Source organism: Cetorhinus maximus, chromosome 7 (genome assembly GCF_964194155.1).
Source record: "Cetorhinus maximus chromosome 7, sCetMax3.hap1.1, whole genome shotgun sequence".
NCBI lineage: Eukaryota > Metazoa > Chordata > Chondrichthyes > Lamniformes > Cetorhinidae > Cetorhinus > Cetorhinus maximus.
The window spans coordinates 17,281,083-17,292,466 of record NC_135885.1 but is presented as its reverse complement, the minus strand read 5'-3'; positions in this window follow the sequence as shown (position 1 = coordinate 17,292,466).

The window sequence follows — 11,384 nt, the reverse complement described above, 5'->3', positions numbered from 1 at the left end:
GCATGAGGACCATGGGGGCTTGGGATGCATGAAGTGGCATGGATGGGGTATGGGAAGGTGGGTGTGAGGGGTAAGGCCTGGAGGGCCTTTCTGTTTAATTATAACTGGGATGAAGTCCCACTGCACCGAGGCAGGCCTTTCAAACAGCCCGCCTCTGCACCAGGACTTTTTTCCCTGGTTGGCTGGCCTGGCTGCAGCTTGCACCCGTGCCCCTACCCTGGAATGAAAATCCCATCCTTCCTGGCACTTTCTCCCTAGCTGGGTGGGCCAAACCAGGAATTTCCCAACTCCCACTACAGGCCTCGTGGATGGAAATCGAGCCCAATGTTTCAGGTCGAGATGGCCTTTCGTCAGAACGCAGATTAAACTTTTCTGATAAAAGTTAGCATGTGCTTTGTGAGGATTTTAACATTGATCAATGCTGTGACTTGAACCCTTTAGCAGAGTAGTGCGAAACTTCAGCAAGCAATCAGTGGAGAACAAATCTTCTCTGTCTCAATTACTGCAACCCAAATCTTTATGCAAATTGATTGGTCAGGATAGCAAACAAGTTTTTGACTTTATTTCTGGCAGCTGGGACCATTTCTGTTCTTGTTCTCAAACAACCAAAACTGTTTTCACTAACAACAATTTCATTTTTAAATATGGAAAAGAATATATAGCAAAGCAAAAATTGATAACCAAATGCTCATATAGGCACATATGACTTAACTTCTCCAACTGGGGTTAATTTATAAGCAATTAGTCCACTAAGACTATCTCTCTTCCTATCTCTAATACTTTTTATATCCAGTTTAATCACAGAATGGCTCTGGATAAAGAAATGCCTTCAACCAAATTGACTCTACCCCTGGACCCCAGCTTCCCCGTGACTGACCTGATTACCCCCAGCAGCCAATTTCCCCTCCCCCACTGAGAATCCCCCAACCCAACCAGACCAGCCCCCAACCCGACCCCCACAACTGCCCCCTGACCTGACTTGACCCCCAACCCCAGCCGGACCCACCTGCACTCTACCCACGTGCCACCCTATCTGATTGGAGCACTTACTTGCTATTATGGCATTTTGTTCCTTAAATAATTCCAGTCTCTAGCTTCTCCCAACCTGTTCCAGCTGTTGATAATCCTCTGCAAGTAGAAGAAGAAACGTTTGATGCCCATCACAAATATGCCTTTCACAATCCGAACCTGTGCTTTCTGGTTCTCCTCTCCTTGTGTATCTGAAAACATAGGCCCAGATCTGCTGATCAGGATTGGAAACCTTATTTCCAAGCCTGATCAGACAAAAAATGCGCACTTGCCTTCCTCCGATTTTTCTGAGCGATCTCCCGATGGAGGATCCTTCACAGCTGACTCTGCGCTGCTGCCTACGAGGTTTGCTGCACTGAGGATTCACGCAGAAGCCGTGCCCCCTTTTACGGCACTAGCTGCTGCATTCCAATAAGTAGAGTTTAAATATTCCAAACGTGCTTTGAGAACAGCTATGGAGAGAAGGTATGTGTGTAAGGGGGTAGAGGTGTAAGTGGATAGGGTGGCACGTGGGTAGAGTGCAGGTGGGTCCGGCTGGGGTTGGGGGTCAAGTCAGGTCAGGGGGCAGTTGTGGGGGTCGGGTTGGGGGCTGGTCTGGTTGGGTTGGGGGATTCTCGGTGGGGGAGGGGAAGTTGGCTGGTGGGGGTAATCAGGTCAGTCACGGGGAAGCTGGGGTCCAGGGGTAGAGTCAGAGTGGGATCAGTTGTATAGTTACCCAGGAGTTAGACTAGGTTTGTTTCCTGCCTAATATTTCCTGAGTAACTATCCAGGTAAGTAAGTCAGAAGTGCCCGAACTCTCCGACCACAATTCAGATTTTCTCAGAGGGCCCCAGGGAGCAGGGAATTGCCCATAGGAAGTTCAAACTTCCTGGGCATGGAGCCCTTATGCTGGTACTTCTGAGGGGTCCAGTAGCACATCGTTCAGGGAATGTTTGGTCTTTGGCCATCAATAGACTGTAAGATCTGGGCCAATGTTTCTTGTTCATCTCCTTGATGCTGTTAAGTATCATCTTTACCTCTCGTGAATGCCAGGTGTCAACCTTGGCTCAGTGGGAGCACAGCTGACACTGAGTCAGGAATTGTGCATTCAAGCTCCACTCCAGAGACATGAACACTAATCTAGGCTAGCACTCCAAGGCAGTACTGAGGAAGTGCTGCACTGTCAGAGGTGCTGTTTTTGAATGAAATGGTAAACTATAGTGGACTAGTAGATGGTGCTATTCAGAGAAGCGTAGCATAGTTCTCAAAATGTCTCAACCAACATTAGTAAAACTGATTATCTGATTGTTTATTTTATTGTTCTTTGTGGAATCCTGGCTGTGTGTAATTTGGCTGCCAGGTGTCCCTACATTAGAACAATGTCTAATCTTCAGAAATACTTCACTGGCTGTGGCCTTAATAGGTGCTATCTGTCTGAGACATCTCTTTCCTGATGTTGAAGAGCCCCAGCATATTACAGCTTATATTATCGCCTAGAGAGAAAGAAATACTGTTCCTGAAACAGAAACAAATGATGATGGAAATGCAAAACAGGCTATTGAGAATACGAAAGGGAGAGACAAGTTGGCATCTCGGTGGGATCCTTGATCAAAACACATGTTTCCAAGAGCAATTTAGAGGCTTACAATGATGGACTGGAGTTTTGAGTAGTTTCCTAACAATTAAATGTCAAATTAGCTTCAATCAAAACTTTGCCTTTTCTTTATGTCAGTTTTCTGGCTAGTTTGAAAAGATAAACAGAAATGCAGGACCAAGTTTACTCATTCATTTTTTGTTTTTGCATGTAGGTTTTTTTCACAAGGTTAGTAATATCTATCAATTTCTGCATGTGTCTGCATTTTATAAAAGGGAAATTTGAGGCGACGGACACTGATATGAAGTCATCCGCCCTTATTCATTCTAATTTGGAGAAAATTCTACCCAAATGACCAGATTTTCTTCTGTGTAATTTGTATTAAAATTCAATCAGGAAAGGGATGCAAAATTGGTAGAAATGGTAAAGAATTTTTTGCACATCTGGGGATGACCTGGGCATTTCCGCACTTCCAAAATTGGGTTAATGTAAATTCAATTAAATTTCACGGAATGGTAAGGATTTCCTGTTGAAAGTCAACAAAGCTAAACTAATCCAGCCTTCTCTAGCTCAGGAGTTGTGTGTTATTTATTGTAAATCATACCTGTAGTTGGTCAATTTAATAGAAAAGAAGATTTTAAAGTAACTGCATGACAGTGACAGAAGCGAATAATACACGAGCATTCTTTTAGCAGTGTATGGGGGTCGCAGGCACCGGTCGCAGGAGGAGGTAGAGACCCAGGACTGCACGGGGCATAGGAGATGAGCAACTTGCAGCCTGCGTTACCCCAGGCATTGGGCGTTAGTGGGCATAGTGGAGGATCAGGTAAATTAGATGTTGCATAGTGTAGCATTAAAAGTAAAATTATAGTTAAATGCAAATGTTAGGAACTAACAAAAAAGTTAAGATACTTGTGTTATATTGCACTAGTACTATTATGTGGTAAATAATTTAAGAGGCGGAGTTTCTTATATAAAAGATAAGTGCACAACTTCAGCAAGTATGTTTTAATTATCATGTGAATTGTTTACAGTAGGACAACTGCTATTTTTTCAAGACTGTGAATAAAGGTGTTGTTTGTAAACATTGGTCTGTGCTTTTGTTCACTTGACACTTTTTTTTTAAGGAACATAAGGCCTGGAAAATGAATGAATATGGGCCTTTCAACCAGGTTTGTTCACAGCGATTGTGGGCAGTGCTCAATAGAATGAGGGGAGATCCAGCCAGGGAAAAATTGAACCAAAGGCTGACTGGAAAAACTGTAATGGAACAGTGGGTGATCTTTAAGGACGAGGTGTTTCAAGTACAGACTAAGTACATTCTGACAGGGCTGGGGGAAGGGTAGGGGAATCAAAGCCAGGGCTCCTTGGCTGAGCACGGAGATAGAGAATATGATGAAACAAAATTGCTGTATGGCAAGTGAATTCTTGAGCAAGAACCAAACCAAATTGAGAAGGGAAGTGAAGAGGAAAACTAACACAGGGAAAGAGAGAATAGAATGGCATTCAACATAAAAGGTAACCCAACATCTACTGGCATACAAATAGTAAGTGGGTAGTAAGATGTAGGGTGGGGTCTATTTGAAACAAAGAGGGTGATATTAGAGGTGCAGGGCAAAGCTAGAATACTTAACAAGTAATTTGCATTGGTCTTTACTAAGCAAGAGGATGCTGACAAAATATTGGTAGCAACTGAGATGGCAGAGGTAATGAATGGGGTGATAATGATGGGTGCATTGGAAAGGGTGGATTTGCTTAGAATGAATAAGTTACCTGGTCCACTAGGCTTGCATTCCAGGTTGCTAGGCAAAGTGGGATCAGTGATAGTGGAAGGGCTTTCCATAAACTTCCAAACTTCCCTCAAGACAAGGGAGGGGCTGCAGAATTGCATAGTGGCAAGTGTGACACCCTGGTCCAAGAAAGGGTGTAAGGACGTTCCTAGTAACTACAGGCTGTTCAATTTAACATCAGTGGTGGTTGACATTTTAGAAACACTAATTCAGGGAAGAATATACAGACACTTGGAGAGGTTTGAGTTAATTAAGGAGAGCCTGCACGGATTTGTAAAAGGCAAATTGTGTTTGACTGATGGGAATTTTTGATGAAATAACAAGGGTGATGAGGGGAATGTGGTAGATGTTGGGCAGAATTTACAGTGCCCTCTGGTGTCGGGCGTCATGGCATGTGTGAGAAGACAATACGGCGGGAAGGCCAAAAATCAGTTTTATGACGTGAAACCAGTTTGTAACCGTCCGCTCTGTCCATCAATGGTGGGCTGTGTTTCCTGCCGCTGCACGTCGGGAACTTCATTGTAATACGTTTGCATATCATTATAAGCCCAGCTCGCTGGAATCGTTCCTCCCCCCACGCTGGATCATCCGAGCACGTTGGCGTGATTGCACACCAACGTGTTTCACAACAGCATTTATAAGATGTGCAGCTGGCGGGCTGCATTTTGAGGGGATCTCGGAGGTGAGTGCACAGTAACGTTGCGTGGCACTTGCGAGGGTTGTCTTTTGGACTTCAAGGTTGAGGGGCCGCGCACACGGGAGGGTACAGGCAAGTCGCTTTTTCCTGGCTGGCTGACAGTGCAGTTGAGGTGAGTTGTGGAGGGCAGGGCTGCACTGTGGTTGAGGTGAGTTGGGGACAGGGCTGCACTGTGGTTGAGGTGAGTTGTGGAGGGCAGGGCTGCACTGTGGTTGAGGTGAGTTGTGGGGGGGCAGGGCTGCACTGTGGTTGAGGTGAGTTGTGGGGGACAGGGCTGCACTGTGGTTGAGGTGAGTTGGGGGGGGACAGGGCTGCACTGTGGTTGAGGTGAGTTGTGGGGGGACAGGGCTGCACTGTGGTTGAGGTGAGTTGTGGGGGGCAGGGCTGCACTGTGGTTGAGGTGAGTTGTGGAGGGCAAGGGCTGCACTGCGGTTGAGGTGAGTTGGGGGGGGACAGGGCTGCACTGTGGTTGAGGTGAGTTGTGGGGGGGCAGGGCTGCACTGTGGTTGAGGTGAGTTGTGGTGGAGGGCAGGGCTGCACTGTGGTTGAGGCGAGTGGGGGGGAAGTGCAAGGGCAGCACTATGGTTGGTGGTAGTGCACAAGCACTACAAGGGGTGGGTGGTAGAGACGTGGTCCTGCATTAGGGAAACCTTGTATAAAGTGACCAATCCCCTGCAGCTGAGAAGGGTCAGGTGCAGCCACATTGACCTGCTTGGAGTCAGGCCTTTAGCTTATCTACCCACTCAAGCAATGCAGAGGCCTGAAAGTGCCACCAAGTGCACCAGAGCTTTTCACTCCTTGGCACAAACTGCAAACTAATGAGTGTTTAGTGGACTACAGAACGACTGGACGAATTGGCACATTGTACAATTTCCTTGCAAAAGCTGGCCATGGAGCAGTCAATGGTGGAGGCACTTAGAGCCTCTTGCAATGTCATCATTCAGGTTTGAATCGGCCTTCCCTGTAGTTTACACTAACAGTGCAGCCTTGAAGTGTGGGCTAGGAGAATGCCTGTGCCTGAGCTGAGAGCACAGCATGCAGCCCAGTGGTCGAAGCAGTTGCCGATCGGTCAGGTGGAGTGGGGCAGAGTTGGGTGGGGTTTCAGGCAGCCATGCAGTGCACTGAACTCTGCCCATCCATGTGGTGGCCAGTACTCTGAAATGTGTTAAGGGGCCTTCAGACTTAACCAAGAGAGGCTTTTAGTGTAACTATGTTAACCCACACATCTCTCTTTCATCCTGCAGGGGGAACACATCAGGAGCATGGAGCCTGGTGACTTAGATGTATGCCTCATGGCTTACAGACAGTGGAGATGAAGGAGAAGAGAGTGACGGAGGAACTTGGCTACACAGGGAGGAGCAGCACCCTCAGGAAGAAGGGGCGGCTGGGACTTCTGCACACGCTGCTGCAGAGCCACAGCGAGCCATCTCCGGTCAGCGTCTAGCTAGACCCACGGTCTAAAGACAACGCTTGTCATTCCTGCAGATGACCGAGTACCTGTATTGCTGAAGATTGCGCATGTCCAGGGAACTGGTTGGTCACATCTGCCACCTGCTGCAGGATTTGGTGCCATGGGGACATGGAGGGGCATCCACAGCCAGTGGTCGTGAAAGTGACCAAGTGACCAAGGGGCTCAATCTTTACACCTCTCAGGGCTCCACAGTGACCTCTGTGGGATATCACAAGCCTCTATGCACAAATGCATCCATGAGGTCACAGACGCCATCTCCGCGAAGGCACACAACTTTATGCATTTCGCCCGGGATCAGGAAAGCCAGAATGCAAGAGTGCTGGGACTTGCCCAGATCTCAGGTTTTCCACAGGTGCAGGGTGCCATTGAATGCACTCATGTGGTGCTCACATCTTTGTGGCAACAACTGGGCAACTACATCAGCTGCAAGGGCTTCCACTCACTGAATGTTCAGCTGGTGCATGACCACCACAAACGCAGCAGTGCAGGACCAATGCCTTGGACTAAGGTCTCCATGGCGGCCGCCATCCTACCAGTGTTAACCTCAGTGCATTGGCATGCCTGTGCTATCACTTCAGACTGAAGGCGGACGGACTCCTCCATCGTGCCAAGTAAGGAGGAGTGCAGCAGAAACACTTTCCTGATGTTTCCGATCTCGTCTTTGCAGCTCCAGCAACTGAGACATAACCAAGGTCAGAAGTGGGGATGTTCGCTGATGATTGCACAATGTTCAGCACCACGTGTGACTCCTCAGATGCTGAAGCAGTCCATGTCCAAATGCAGCAAGATCTTGACAATATCCAGGCTTGGGCTGACAAGTGGCAAGTAAGATCCATGCCACATAAGTGCCAGGCAATGACCATCTCCAACAAGAGAGAATCTAACCATCGCCCCATGACATTCAATGGCATTTCCATTGCTGAATCCCCCACTGTCAACACCCTGGGGGTTACCATTGACCAGAAACTGAACTGGACCAGCCATATAAATACTGTAGCTACGAGAGCACATCAAAGGCTAGGAATCCTGCGGTGAGTAACTCACCTCCTGACTCCCTAAAGCCTGTCCACCATCTACAAGGAACAAGTCAGGAGTGTGATGGAATACTCTCCACTTGTCTGAATGAGTGCAGCTCCCACAACACTCAAGAAGCTTGACACCATCCAAGAAAAGCTTGATTGCCACCCTTAACACTAATATTCACTCCCTCCACCACCGATGGACAGTGGCAGCAGTGTGTACTATCTACAAGATTCACTGCAGGAATTCACCAAGGCTCCTTAGCACCTTCCAAACCCAATATCGCTACCATCTAGAAGGACAAGGGCAGAAGATACATGGGAACACCACTGCCTGTAAGTTCCCCTCCAAGTCACTCACCATCCTGACTTGGAAATATATCGCCGTTTCTTCACTGTCAATGGGTCAAAATCCTGGAACTCCCTCCCTAACAGCACTGTGGGTGTACCTAAACCACATAGACTGCAGCGGTTCAAGAAGGCAGCTCATCACCTCTTTCTCAAGGGTAACTAGGGAGGGGGAATAAATGCTGGCCCAGCCAGTGACACCCACATCCTGTAAATGAATTAAAAAAAAAAGGCCAACATGCCATTTTCCTTTCTAATTGCTTGCTGTACCCGCATTCTGACTTTGTGTTCTTTGTACAGCTACATCCGACTCTCTCTCAACATCAAAATGTACACGTTTCACGCCTTTTAAAAACTATTCTGCTTTTCTAGTCTCACGACCAAAGTGAATAACTTCACACTTCCTCACATTATACTCCATCTGCCTGCCACCTTGTTGCCCGTTCCCTTAACCTGTCTATATTTCTTTGTAGCCTCTTTGTGTCCTCCACATAGCAAAACTAGATATATTACTCTCAATCTCTTTGTCTAAATCATTAATATAGATTGAAAATAGCTGAGGCCCCAGCACCAATTCTTACAGTACTCCACTTGTCACAGTGAGAACACCCCGTTTATCCCTGCTCTTTGCTTTGTTAACCAATCCTCTATTCATGCTAATGTATTACCCCAACTCCAAGAGCCCTTACATATTAACCTTTTGTGTGGCACCTTATCGAGTGCCTTTGGAAATCCAAGTATACTAACATACTAGTTCCCCTTTATCTATCCTGTTAGTTACATCCTTAAAAAACTCTAATAAATTTGTCAAACTTGATTTCCTTTTCTTAAAACCATGTTGACTTTGTGCGATCATACCATGATTTTTTATGTGTGTTGTGCGTTGTTAAGTCTTCCTTGAAAATAGATTCCAGCACTTTGCTGATGATAGGCTAACTCGCCTGTTCCCCATTTTCTCTCGCCCTCCCTTCCTGAGTTGTGGTGCTACATTTGCTAACTTTCTGGGACCATTCCAGAATCTAGGGAACTTTGGAAAATCATAGCCAGTGCATCCACTACCCCTGCAGTTATCTCTTTTAGAACCCTAGGATATAGGCCATCAGATGCTGGGGATTTGTCAGATTTTAGTCCCTTAAGTTTCTCCAGTACTTATTCTCTGCTGATATTAATTACCTTAATTTCCTCACTCATTTTAGCCCTTGGGTTACCTTCTATTTCCGGCAAATGGAATTTAATGCAGTGAAGTATGGGATGACGTATTCTGCCAGAAGGGATAGGAAGTGTCGATATAGACTTAATGGTAGGGTTCTGAGGAGCATGAGGGTCAGGGGTTCATGTGCATTGATCTTTGAGGTGGCGGGACATACTGAGAGAGCGGTTAGTAAAGCATTTGGGATCTTGGGCTTTATAAATCGAGGCTTTGAGTACAAAAGCAGGGAAGTTCTGCTGAACCTTTATAAAGCTGTTGTTAGGCCCAGTTTTGGTTACTAGGAATGATGTGAGGGAATAGTGAGGGATTTTAGTTCCAAGGTTAGCTTGAAAAGACGGGTTGTTCTTGAAGTAAAGGAGGCTGAGGCGAGATTTGATAGAGGTATACAAGATTACGACAGGTTTAGATTAGGTAGACAAAGAAAAACTGTTCTTATTAGCTGATGGTACAAGCACTGGAAGGCGCAGCTTTTGGGCAAGTGGGATGTGAGGAAGAACTTTTTTTACACGGCGTTAATGACCCAAAATTTGCTGCCCGCTAAGGTGGTGGCAGTGGAGATGATCAATGATTCAAAAGGAAATTGAATGGGCACTTGCAGGAAGTAAACTTGCAGAGCTACGGGGATAGAGCAGGGGAACGGGACTGATTGAATTGCTCTCCAAAGAGTTTGCATGGACCGAATGGCTTCCTTCTGTGCTATTATGACTATGATGGTACTCTCGCTTCTGAATCAGAAGGTTGTGGATTCAAATCCCACTCCAGAGACTTGAGGCTGAAATTCCAGTGCAGTACTGATAGAACTCTGTATTTTTAGGGGTGTCGTCTTTCTAATATGTTAAACTGAGGTTCCACCTGCCTTCTCAGGTGGATGTTATAGAACCCATGACATTTTTTGAAGAGCAGAGTAACCGGCCAATGTTTATCTCTCAGCCTACATCAGTAAAATAAATTACTGTCATCATCACATTTTGTTTAAGGGAGATTACTGTGCACAAATTGGTTGCTCCATTTCCCACATTACAACAGTGACCACACTTCAAACACACTTATAATTGGCTATAAAGCATTTTGGGACATTTAAATGGAGAGAAACTTCAGAATGCTTCAGTGCAGAGGGATCTGGGTGTCCTCGTGCATGAATCGCTGAAAGCTACTATGCAGATACAGAAGGTAATAAGGAAGACAAATGGGATTTTGGCATTTATTGCTAAAGGAATAGAGTATAAAAAATAGGGAAGTGTTGTTGCAACTGTGCAAGGCATTGGTGAGACAGCACCTGGAGTACTGTGCACAGTTTTGGTCACTTTACTTGAGGAAGGATGTAGTTGCATTGGAGGCAGTTCAGAGGAGGTTCACTAGATTGATTCCAGAGATGTGGGGCTTGTCTTATGAGGAGAGATTGAGCAGTTTAGGCCTATACTCGCTAGAGTTTAGAAGGATGAGAGGAGATCTAATTGAGGTATATAAGATGCTAAAGGGGATAGACAAAGTAGACGTGGAGCGGATGTTTCCCCTTCTGGGGCATTCTAGAATGAAAGGCCATAGTTTTAGGCTAAGGGGCAGTAGATTTAAATCAGAGATGAGGAGGAATTACTTTTCTCAAAGTGTCATGAATCTGTGGAATTCACTACCTCAGGGTGCAGTGGATGCCGGGACACTGAATAAATTTAAGGAGGAAACTCTTTCGAGTTATCAACAGTCACAGATTGCAACTCTTTCGAGTACAATCACAGTTCTTGGTTTCCGGGAGTGGGACATGAACCCGCAACCCTCTGATTCAAAGGCGAGGGTGCTATGAACTGAGCCACAGCTGACACCTCTAAATTTAAGGAGGAGATGGACGGATTTTTAATTAGTAACAGATTGAAAGGTTATGGAGAGAGGGCGGGAAATTGGAGTTGAGGCCAAAATGAGATCAGCCATGATTGTAATGAATGGTGGGGCAGGCTCCAGGGGCTGAATTGCCTACTTCTCCTGCTCCTAGTTCTTATGTCCTGAGGTCGTGAAAGACATTATATAAATGCAAACCTTTCCTCAAAAACTGGTGCACTCTGATTTTTGCAAGCAGCTTATTCTCATTTTTTTTTAAAAAAAGGCTCTGCTTCAGCATGGAATTTTGGTAGTTTTTCACAACATACAAAATTGCTTGCAGTGGCAACACTAAAGTCCATGATGAAGTTTCACAACAAGAGGGCGACACAATTGCGGAAATGTCGTTTTGAAAACCGTGCTTCGTGCAAGGCCACC